The following is a 12451-nucleotide window of genomic DNA, read 5'->3' on the forward strand; positions in this document are numbered from 1 at the left end:
ATTCCCTTCCACAAAGGAAGTGAACTAATATTTACTGAGTTATCTACTAAGTACCAGGCACTGAAGCTTCCTAATAGTTTTGTGAGGTACTTGGAGCCACAATTCACAGATGAGAAGCCAAGGATGGACCCAGGGAGGGAGTGGCAGGGCCTGACTGTGAGTTTCACAATCTTGATGCTGCCGTTCCACAACGCAATTTCAGCACACATCTTGTTCAGTATAGACTGTGTCTAGAAATGTAGTCACTGGAAAAGACCAAACACACCCAAAATATCTGCACACAGAATCAATAAACTAGTTCTACATGGTCTCATCTTTCAGTCTTGTGAGCTAGATGAAACCACTGGAAACAGACTACCCGAGGGCGACAGCAGCACTGAGCAGCCAGACATCAAGGTCTGCGCCTCAGGACATTCTGATATTGCTTCATTGATTCGTATTCAGTCATAAGTCATCTTGTTTCACAAACTAATCCTACTGATTACTATGAGTTTTGGGAAACAGAATACAGCCACGGTGACTACAAAGCTAGCTTACAAAAACAACAAAAAGAACAAAATCCAGTGAGACTCAGAGGATGATTAGGTAAATCTGGCATGTACAAATGGTAGCTAGCTGGGAAGCCAACTGGGTGCACAACTGGGAAGCCAATAGAAAGATGATGGAAAACTCGGAGGTGCTGGCTCTGCAGAAGAGGAGTGCTAAGTCAGATTTTATTACTAGGACGACAAGTTAAGGAATTAAATTCTGAAGTTGTATGGAAAGGAAGTAAGGCTACGGAACACTGGAAATAAAGAAGACTAAAATGGAAACAATTCACAGCAGGATGGAAGAATCAGAAAGCATAGTGAGTATTAGGACCCAGAACAGATGACAAAAAGGATAACAATTTCCTAAATCAAAAACTGAATTTAATCATTCAGAGAAATACAAAGTCACAAACATTCTCCCAGGACTTCCCTGGTGTTACAGTGGGTAAGAAACCACCTGCCAACACAGGGGACATGGGTCCCATCCCTGGTCTGGGAAGATTCCACATGCTGCAGAGCAACTAAGCCCATGTGCCACAACTACTGAGCCCAAGGTCTAGGGCCCGTGACCACAACTACTGAGCCTGCGTGCTGCAGCTACTGAAGTCCGTGTGCCCAGAGCCTGTGCTCTGCAACGAGAGGGCCCACCGCCGTGAGAAGTCTGCACACTGCAATGAAGAGTAGGCCCGCTCATCACAACTAGAGAAAGCCCTCAGGCAGCAGTGAAGACCCCATGCATAATAAGTAATAAGTGCATAGTAAGGAAGTAATAAGACAATAAAATAATAAATAAAGTTATTAAAAAACCCCACACGATTTCATAAAAAAAAAAAAACAGAAAACAGAGAAAATATGGGAAAATCTTTATAAATGATCACAAACATGTAAACACACACACACATACTCCCCTCTACCTGGGAAAGCCACAGAGTACTTAAGGAGAACCAGCGAGGCTTTCAGCATTCCAGCTAAGCTTCTCCCCTGAAGGGGCCACCTGTCCTTGTGGGGCTGGAAGGATGGTAACCCTTTGAGGGAAGGAGACACCGAGCTAAGGATGAGCACAGGCTGTGTTATGAAGCCGTTTCCTTCCACTATGTCCCAACTGAGCACATCCCTGGGGATGAAAACTCACAAGTGGAAGGCTATGTTGCTTTAAAAACAAACAAAACAGAAAGACCACACACAGACTTAACAACAGGGTGTGGGTTAGGAAGAGAGGGAAAAGAAGAGTCTTAACTTTTTACTGAAATACATAAACAAGTTGACAACTATAAGTATACAGTTCAGTGAGTTTCTACAAAGTGAATGCATCAAGGAGTCAGCACCCAGAAGAAGAAACAGACCATTACCAACCCCACGGGGGCTCCCACTGCACCCGTTTCCAAGGTGACCACTCCTGTGGACCGCTAGCATTACAGATGAATTTTGTCTTTTTAACAACTTTATTTAAAAGGAATAATACAGAGCAGTGGTTCTCAGGGCTTCCCAGGTGGGCCAGTGGTAAAGAACACGCCTGCCAATGCAGGAGATGCAAGAGATGTGGGTTGGATCCCTGGGTCGGGAAGATTCCCTGGAGGGCATGGCAACCCACTCCAGTATTCTTGCCTGGAGAATCTATGGACAGAGGAGCCTCGGGGGTAACAGTTCATGGGGTTGCAAAGAGTTGGACATGACTGAAGTGACTTAGTACACACATAAGACATGGGAGCAACCTAAATGTCTATCAATAGATGAATGGATAAAGAATATATATAATGGAATATTATTCAGCCATAAAAAGAGTGAAATAATACCATGTGCACCAACATGGATGGACCCAGAGATTATCATTGAGTGCTAAGTTGCTTCAGTCATATCTGACTCTTTGCGACCCTATGTACTGTAGCCCACCCGGCTCCTCTGTCCACCAGATTCTCCAGGCAAGAATACTGGAGTGGGTTGCCATGCCTTCCTCCAGGGAATCTTCCGACCCAGGGATAGAACCAGTGTCTCTTGTCTCCTGCATTAGGAGGCAGGTCTTTACCACTAGCGCCACCTAGGAAGTCAAGAGATTATCATACTAAATGAAATACGTCATAAAGAGAAAAACAAATACCATATGATATCACTTTTAAGTGGAATCTAAAATATGATACAGATGAACATATCTACAAAATAAAAACAGACTCACAGACTCACAAAATAAACCAAACAAATACCAAAGAGGAAAGGGGGTGAAAGAGGGGTAAATCAGAAGTTTGGGATTAGCATATACAAACTACTATATATAAAACAAACAAACAACAAGGTCCCACTGTATAGCACAGGGAACTATTTTCAATGTCTTCTAATAATCCATAATGAAAAAGAATATATATTTATATAAAACTGAATCACTTTGCTATACAACTAAAACTAACACAACATTGTAAATCAACTATTCTTCAATAAAATAAAATTTTAAAAGAGCCATTTTCATATGGGTCTATTTCTGAGCTATCTTATCCCATTAATCCATACATCTATCTTTTTGCCAACATCATAAGTCGATTACTGCAGCTTTATAGAAAGGCTTTGAATTGCGTAATGTATTTCCTCCAAATTTATTCATCATTTTCAAATTTATTTTAGTTATTCTATTTCTTTTGCCTTTTCAAATAAAAATGTAAATCCCTTGCTCGGATTCTGAATGGAATTTCACCGAACATCTACTGAGGAGAACTGACATCTTTTTTTGAGGGGCTACTATGCATCTGTTTTTAAAGAACATTTTTAATTGGAGGATGACTGTTTCACAATGTTGTGTTGCTTTCTACAATACAACAGTGTGAATCAGCCGTAAGTATACATATGTCCCTTCCCTCTTGAACCTCCCTCCTACCCCCCACCCCATCCCACCTCTAGGTTGTCACAGAGCACTGGGTGAGCTTTCTGTGTTTTACAGCAAGTTCCCACTAGCTATCTATTTCACATAGGGTAATGTGTATGTTTCAATGTTACTCTCTCAATTTCATCCCTTCTTCCCCTGCTGTGTCCACAAGTCTCTCTGTGTCCTACGTGTCTATGTATGTGTCTATGTATTCCTGTCCTGCAAATTAGTTCATTAGTAACATTTTTCTAGATTCCATATATATGTATGCATTAATATATGATATTTTTCAAGTCTATGCCCCAACCAGTAATGCTGAAGTTGAAGAAGCTGAAGTTGAACAGTTCTATGAAGACCTACAAGACCTTTTAGAACTAACACCCCAAAAAGACGTTCTTTTCATTATAGGGGACTGGAATGCAAAAGTAGGAAGTCAAGAAACACCTGGAGTAACAGGCAAATTTGGCCTTGGAATACGGAATGAAGCAGGGCAAAGACTAATAGAGTTTTGCCAAGAAAATGCACTGGTCATAACAAACACCCTCTTCCAACAACACAAGAGAAGACTCTACACATGGACATCACCAGATGGTCAACACTGAAATCAGATTGATTATATTCTTTGCAGCCAAAGATGGAGAAGCTCTATACAGTCAGCAAAAACAAGACCAGGAGCTGACTGTGGCTCAGATCATGAACTCCTTATTGCCAAATTCAGACTGAAATTGAAGAAAGTAGGGAAAACCACTAGACCATTCAGGTATGACCTAAATCAAATCCCTTACGATTATACAGTGGAAGTGAGAAATAGATTTAAGGGCCTAGATCTGATAGATAAAGTGCCTGATGAGCTATGGAATGAGGTTCATGACATTGTACAGGAAACAGGGATCAAGACCATCCGCATGGAAAAGAAATGCAAAAAAGCAAAATGGCTGTCTGGGGAGGCCTTACAAATAGCTGTGAAAAGAAGAGAAGCGAAAAGCAAAGGAGGAAAGGAAAGATATAAGCATCTGAATGCAGAGTTCCAAAGAATGGCAAGGAGATAAGAAAGCCTTCTTCAGTGATCAATGCAAAGAAATAGAGAAAAACAACAGAATGGGAAAGACTAGAGATCTCTTCAAGAAAATCAGAGATACCAAAGGAACATTTCATGCAAAGATGGGCTCAATAAAGGACAGAAATGGTATGGCTCTAACAGAAGTAGAAGATATTAAGAAGAGATGGCAAGAATACACAGAAGAACTGTACAAAAAAGATCTTCATGACCCAGATAATCACGATGGTGTGATCACTCACCTACAGCCAGACATCCTGGAATGTGAAGTCAAGTGGGCCTTAGAAAGCATTACTACGAACAAAGCTAGTGGAGGTGATGGAATTCCAGTTGAGCTATTCCAAATCCTGAAAGATGATGCTGTGAAAGTGCTGCACTCAATATGCCAGCAAATTGGGAAAACTCAGCAGTGGCCACAGGACTGGAAAAGGTCAGTTTTCATTCCAATCCCAAAGAAAGGCAATGCCAAAGAATGCTCAAACTACCGCACAATTGCACTCATGTCACATGCTAGTAAAGTAATGCTTAAAATTCTCCAAGCCAGGCTTCAGCAATATGTGAACCCTGAACTTCCTGATGTTCAAGCTGGTTTTAGAAAAGGCAGAGGAACCAGAGATCAAATTGCCAACATCTGCTGAATCATGGAAACAGCAAAAGAGTTCCATAAAAACATCTATTTCTGTTTTATTGACTATGCCAAAGCCTTTGACTGTGTAGATCACAGTAAACTGTGGACAATTCTGAAAGAGATGGGAATACCAGACCACCTGATCTGCCTCTTGAGAAATTTGTATGCAGGTCAGGAAGCAACAGTTAGAACTGGACATGGACCAACAGACTGGTTCCAAATAGGAAAAGGAGTACGTCAAGGCTGTATATTGTCACCCTGTTTATTTAACTTATATCAGAGTACATCATGAGAAACGCTGGACTGGAAGAAACACAAGCTGGAATCAAGACTGCTGGGAGAAATATCAAGAACCTCAGATATGCAGATGACACCACCCTTATGGCAGAAAGTGAAGAAGAACTAAAGAGCCTCTTGATGAAAGTGAAAGAGGAGAGTGAAAAAGTTGGCTTAAAGCTCAACATTCAGAAAACGAAGATCATGGCATCCGGTCCCATCACTTCATGGGAAATAGAAGGGGAAACAGTGTCAGACTTTATTTTTCTGGGCTCCAAAATCACTGCAGATGGTGGCTGCAGCCATGAAATTAAAAGACGCTTACTCCTTGGAAGGAAGGTTATGACCAACCTAGATAGCACATTCAAAAGCAGAGACATTTTGCCGACAAAGGTCTGTCTAGTCAAGGCTATGGTTTTTCCTGTGGTCATGTATGGATGTGAGAGTTGAACTGGGAAGAAGGCTGAGCACCGAAGAATTGATGCTTTTGAACTGTGGTGTTGGAGAAGACTCTTGAGAGTCCCTTGGACTGCAAGGAGATCCAACCAGTCCATTCTGAAGGAGATCAGCCCTGGGAGTTCTTTGGAAGGAATGATGCTAAAGCTGAAACTCTAATACTTTGGCCACCTCATGTGAAGAGTTGACTCATTGGAAAAGACTCTGATGCTGGGAGGGATTGGGGGCAAGAGAAGGGGACGACAGAGGATGAGATGGCTGGATGGCATCACTGACTTGATGGACATAGTCTGAGTAAACTCCGGGAGTTGGTGATGGACAAGGAAGCCTGGTGTGCTGCGATTCATGGGGTCGCAAAGAGTCGGACACGACTGAGTGACTGATCTGATCTGATGATATTTTTCATGCTGCCTTACTTCACTCTGTGTAACAGGCTGCAGGTTCATCTACCTTACTAGAACTAACTCAGATTTACTTCTCTTTATGCCTGAGTAATAGTCCATTGTACATATGTGCCACAACTTTCATCCATTCATCTGTCAATGGACATCTATGCTTCCATGTCAGGACATTGCCTCCATATCCTGACTATTGTAAAAAGTGCTTCAGTGAACACTGTGTTCATGTGTCTTTTTGAATTATGGTTTTCTCAGGGTATGTGCCAAGTAGTGGGACTGCTGGGCCATATGGTAATTTTATTCCTAGTTTTTTAAGGAATCCCCGTACTGGAGAACTGACATCTTTTATGTTGAGTCTTCCAACATATAGCTAGAGAATGAGGAATTAGTTTCCTCTCTCTGCTGCATATTTCCCAAGACTGTATCTATGTTTCAGGTCAAACTGTGGGAGACAGAAAAAGAAAAGCAATGGGAATTCTACACATGCTCTGGAGACCAGAGTTCTTCTAGTCAAAGAGAGGATTTCCCTTCCTCAGATGTTTAGTTGCTTCCCTGGCCACTGCTCTCAGGGCTGTGTGCCTTGACAATATTGCCTAGGGGCTGAGAGTATAGGGAAGATTGGAGAAAAAAAAAAGTTAAAAGAAGCGAACCTTAAGAGACCCTCTTTTTGTATCTCAGACCAGAGAGGGCTACTTCTGGGGCTCTCTTCCTGTACCCACAGTGCACTTCTGAGTTTTGGACTAGTACAATTTTGAGAAGAAGTAGAGAGCAGGCATCCATAAAGTGTGATGTGACATTAGAAGCACAATCCATAAAAGAGACAACCAATAAATATGATTTCATTAAAATTAAATTTTTCTGTGCCAATGAGCACATTCTGTACCTAAAGGTACCATTAAGCCATTAAGGAAATGGAAAGCATAAGCCACAAATTAAGAAAATATTTTGAAATCACATGTCTGATATTTATAATTTGTCCAGAATATATAAAGAGTTGATGCAACTCAGCAACAGGAAATCAAATAATCTAACTTACAATGGGCAACATATTTAAAAAGACATTTCATTAAAGATATAAAAATGGCTGATAAGTACATAAAAAGAACCCCGATATCATTAGAGAAACCCCAATTAAAATTACACACCCAGTAAAGTGACTATAGTAAAAAAGAAGCATTGGAAAGGATGTGGAGAAACTAGGACCCTCATACACTGCTGGTGGAAGTGTAAATGGTACAGCTGCTCTGGAAAGCAGTTTGCCAATTTCTTAAATAAAGAGTATTATAAGACGCTGCAATTGGGAATTTGCCCAAGAAAAACAAAAACATACATCCACACAAACTCCTATATACAAATGTTCTTAGTAACATTACTCATAATAGCTAAAAAAGGGGAACAATTCAAATGTCCATCAACTGGTGACAGAAGTAACATCTACACAGCTGAATAACACTGGGAAATAAAAAGGAACAAAGGGGACATGCCACAATTGGGAGAATCCCAGAAACATTATCCTCAAAGGACTCAGACACAAAGACTTCATATTATGTGATTCCGTTTATATGAAATGGCCAGATAAGGCAAGTCTACATAAATAGAGCACATTAGTGATAACTTTAACCTGGGGCTGAGAGTGGGAATGGAGAGTGACTACAAATGCACACCACAGACTTTTTTGGGGTGAATAAAAATTTTCCAAATGAGTGCAATTGTGTGCTCATTTCACATGCTAGCAAGGTAATGCTCAAAATCCTTCAAGATAGATTTCAACAGTAGGTAAATCTAGAACTTCCAGATGTACAAGCTGGATTTAGAAAAGCCAGAGGAACCAGAACTCAAATTGCCAACATCCCCTGGATCATAAAAAAAAAAGCATGGGAATTCCAGAAAAACATCTACTTCTGCTTCAGTGACTATGCTAAAGCCTTTGTGTGGATCACAACAAACTGTGGAGAATTCTTAAAGAGACAGGAATACCAGACCACCTTACCTGCCTCCTGAGAAAACTGTACATAGGTCAGGAAGCAACAGTTAGAACTGGACATGGAACAACAGACTGGTTCCAAATTGGGAAAGGAGTATGTCAAGGCTATATGTTGTCACCCTGCTTATTTAACTTATATGCAGAGTACATCATGCAAAATGCTGGCTGGAGGAAGCTCAAACTGGAATCAAGATTGTCAGGAGAAATATCAATAATCTCAGATATGCAGATGACACCACCCTAATAACAGAAAGTGAAGAGGAACTAAAGAGCCTCTTGATGAAGGTCAAAGAGGAGAGTGAAAAAGGCAGCTTAAAACTTAACATTCAAAACACTAAGACCATGGCATCTGGTCCCATCACTTCATGGCAAATAGATGGGGAAACAATGGAAACAGTGGCAGACTATTTTCATGGGCTCCAAAATTACTGTGGATGATGACTGTAGCCACGAAATTAAAAGAGTTTGCTCCGTGGAAGAAAGGCTATGACAAACCTAGACAGCGTATTAAAAAGCAGAGACATCACTTTGCCAACAATGGTCTGTCTAGTCAAAGCTATGGCTTTTCCAGTAGTCATGTATGGATGTGAGAGCTGGCCCATAAAGAAGGCTGAGTGCCAAAGAACTGATGCTTTCAAACTGGGGTGCTGGAGAAGATTCTTTAGAGTCCCTTGGACAGCAAGGAGATCAAACTAGTCAATCCTAAAGGAAATCAGTCTTGAATATTCATTGGAAAGACTGATGCTGAAGCTGAAGCTCCAATACTTTGGCCACCTAATGCGAAGAGTCGACTCATTTAGAAGACCCTGATGCTGGTAAAGATTGAAGGCAGGAAGAGAAGGGGGTGGCAGAGAATGAGATGGTGGGATGGCATCATGGACTCAATGGACATGAGTTTAAGCAAACCCAGGAGATAGTGAAGGACAGGGAAACCAGGTGTGCAGCAGTTCATGGGGTCGCAAAGAGTCAGACATGACTGAGCAACTGAACAACAAACTTTCTAAGAGTGGTGATACCAGCATAACTCTGCAAGTTTACTGCAGTTATTAATAAATACTTAAAATCACTGCATCATACACTTTAAATGGGTATATTTTCTGGTTCCAGGAAAGATGGAATAAGTGCATGCCACTCTGTTACTTCCAGTGGGTGAAACCATAACTCCTGGACAGAATGCATGGAGCAGCTGTTTGACAGGACACTGAAATGTGAATGGTAGCAGGTCAACTGGCAAAGGAGATGGTAATTTGAAGTTCCATCCAACCAGTGGTGAGTTTTCCATTTTTCTCCTTCTGGTATTAGCCAGGCTGCACTCAAAGGCAACTCCAGAACTGGAAGTGTGCACTAGAATCACAAAGAAAGAGCCCTAAGAGAAGCTCCTTCTGGTCTGAGAGTTACCCCATCTGTAAACGGCATACTACCCACCAGGGTAGTAATGTGTATAGCCCCTGTTACATAATAAACACTCAATAAGTAGTATTATTGTTAGTTCTTAATCATCTGAGACTAATTATATAGGATGGAATTGCCAAATTAGATGCCTTGAACTTGTTAATCTTCTTCCCTAAGATTACACATTACAAAGGTTTTCTTTGAGTGTTAATTCTATTGAATTCTTCTTGACACTGGAACAATGTTCTTCTTTGCTACAGCTGCCTTTAAAAACGTGTCCTTGGAGATCCTATAAGGTGGTAAAGGTTCTGCTGCAAGGTGACCTGACACTCCAGCTATATGAGGAGTTAAGCCTCGTAAGACAACCAAGGCTTTTCTGGATTCAGATAAGGGGGCGAAAAGGCTGCTCTCTAGGCGATGCCCCACACTACTCCTCTTCCACCTCTGGGGAATTGGTCTGAAAAGCACCTGTTGGCCAGCTTTGTCCAGCTCAATGGAGGGGTACTTAACTATCAGTCTGAGAGTTTTCATTTAACAGGGCATTGTGAATACACTTCAGAAGCCAGACAGTGAAGAGTAAAAAAGAGTGAAGATGGAAAAGCATGCTTCGAGTCGCCTTTTCCTGAGAATTGCACTGGGATGGAGAGCTCATTCTCTGGACAGAGGCCTTCTCTGCATCCTAGACCAGCGAGTATTCAAAGCACTAGAGTCTTCCAACAACCCCTGTTAAGTGTCCTGACTGTACAGATAAGGAACCTGAGTTATGGAAAGGTCAAGGAACTTGTCCAAAGCCACAAAGCCAGTAAACAGCAGACCCAGACTTTGACGGTATCAAGATATTTATGAGAAATTCATCTAGATAAAATTCCAAAAGTGAGAAAAACTAACAGTGTAGATTAAGAAGTTACTAGTATGTGCACAGGAGCAGTTCCAGAAGAATAGACTGGAGGGCACAGTGACACCACAAAATTTGAGATTAAAACTAGAAATGTCCTAAAAGTGAAAAATAACATGACTGTTCGGATCAAAAGGACACTATATACACTGAGCACACAGGTAAATTTACACCTTGACAGACTACAACGGGCCCAGATCTCACCATTAAAGGAATAAAATAAAACATGCAGCTTCCAAACCAAGTGACAGAAAAACATGAATACTGAAAATTTTACCAGTTGAAAATGTAGCAATTAGTATTGCAGGGAAGAAAAAAATAAAGATGGTAAACAAAATATGATTTATTAGATTGAACTTTTTATAAAGCTATCATTTCTATAAGTCAAAAATGAATATCAATTTTATTTGGTTCAGCCTTAAAGAAGTCTAAATATATCAATAGTCACAATAAATGCACATGCATCAAACTCAACTATTAAAAACAAAGATTATTCGAGTGATTTAAAAATATAAAATTCAGCCATTTAATAGAGGTACACCTAAAACAAAAATTATACAGATGGCTATAAATAAAAAAGGGAAAAAAGACGCATCAGGAAAATCAGAAAACTAAAAGTGACATAACAATATCAAAATCAGGAGGAAGAAAGTCAATAAAGATACAGTGAACGCTGAGTTTAAAAAATACATGTGCATACGCACACACACACACACACACACACGGTAAATTGTCTTAAATGCATCCAATGCATCAACCTTGAAAAATAAACTAACAGAATGATATAGAAAGAAAGAAAAGAAAGTGAAGTCGCTCAGTCGTATCTGACTCTTTGTGACTCCATGGACTGTAGCCTACCACGCTCCTCTGTCCATGGGATCTTCCAGGCAAGAGTACTGAAGTGGATTGCCATTTCCTTCTGCAGAAGATCTTCCCAACCCAGGGATCAAACCTGGGTCTCCTGCATTGTAGGCAGGTGCTGTACCATCTGAGCCACCAGAGAAACTGTCAAATCCATAATCACAGTGGAAGTTTTTAATACAACTTAAAAAAATTGCACTTTCTAGATCACAAAGGAGGTTTCAACACATTTCAAAAAGATCATCTTTATGTACAGATCATTAATCTAGGAATCAATAAAAAATGAGAAAACCAGAAGGCAAAATGAAATGTACACAGAAAAATTTTAATGTACTTCTAAGTCATCCTGGGTTAAAGAGAAATCAAATGGAAATTACAAACTACTTATCAATGAATAAGGATGAAAGAGCTGGCCACAAATGAAGCAACTCAGCAAGCACACACTACACATAAAACTAGCAGGATGCACTGACTTGATTCAAAGATGTAAATTTAGTGTTTGATGAATTTATTACAAAACAAAAATGTTTTAAATTAACAGGTTAAGCATTTAAATTAAGGAAGTGAAAAAACAGATTAAACACAAAATAGAAGATAGAGAACAAATTTTTTAAAACTGGATAAGCAAAAAGGAAAAACTACTCCTCTTTTAAAACATAAAAATTTCAAACCACTAACAAGACTGCCTAACGAAAAAAGAGAAAAACAAAATTAAAAATGAGAATAGATACATAATTACAGATCTAGTAAAAATGTTTTAAAATCATGAGGTACCTAAGATAATGCTATGAACAAAACAAAAAAATCAAGCTTTCCAGTTCATCATGAATTACCCAAATTCTAATTGTGATTTGGCTAACTAAAGATCATACTCTGTAAACCTTTCCACTGTGTTCTCTGGAACTCATGGTTACTGTCATTAGCAAAATTCCTTATATTCACAATCTTTTCATTGAATATTCCCACCATATCCTACACTAATTAAAATATCTCCAGAGAATACTGTTTCCTGAGTGTTCTTTCAAGAGAAGGCTGGCCTTTTTCAACATCGCTGTATCACTGAGGCTGGAGGTGGGGGGTAAATACCTCCCTTGTTCCTCACTGCTGTTTCAAGAGTATGTTCCTC

General features: G+C 40.0%; 1 protein-coding gene across 3 annotated transcripts in view; it reads right to left on the bottom strand.

The window, feature by feature from the left end:
- The window catches only part of GALNT1 (polypeptide N-acetylgalactosaminyltransferase 1), a 123911-nt gene that overhangs the window by 33466 nt on the left and 77994 nt on the right, over nt 1–12451 (bottom strand). The gene's annotated exons all lie outside the window — the stretch shown is intronic.

This window comes from Bos indicus, chromosome 24 (genome assembly GCF_029378745.1).
Source record: "Bos indicus isolate NIAB-ARS_2022 breed Sahiwal x Tharparkar chromosome 24, NIAB-ARS_B.indTharparkar_mat_pri_1.0, whole genome shotgun sequence".
In the NCBI taxonomy this organism is placed as follows: domain Eukaryota; kingdom Metazoa; phylum Chordata; class Mammalia; order Artiodactyla; family Bovidae; genus Bos; species Bos indicus.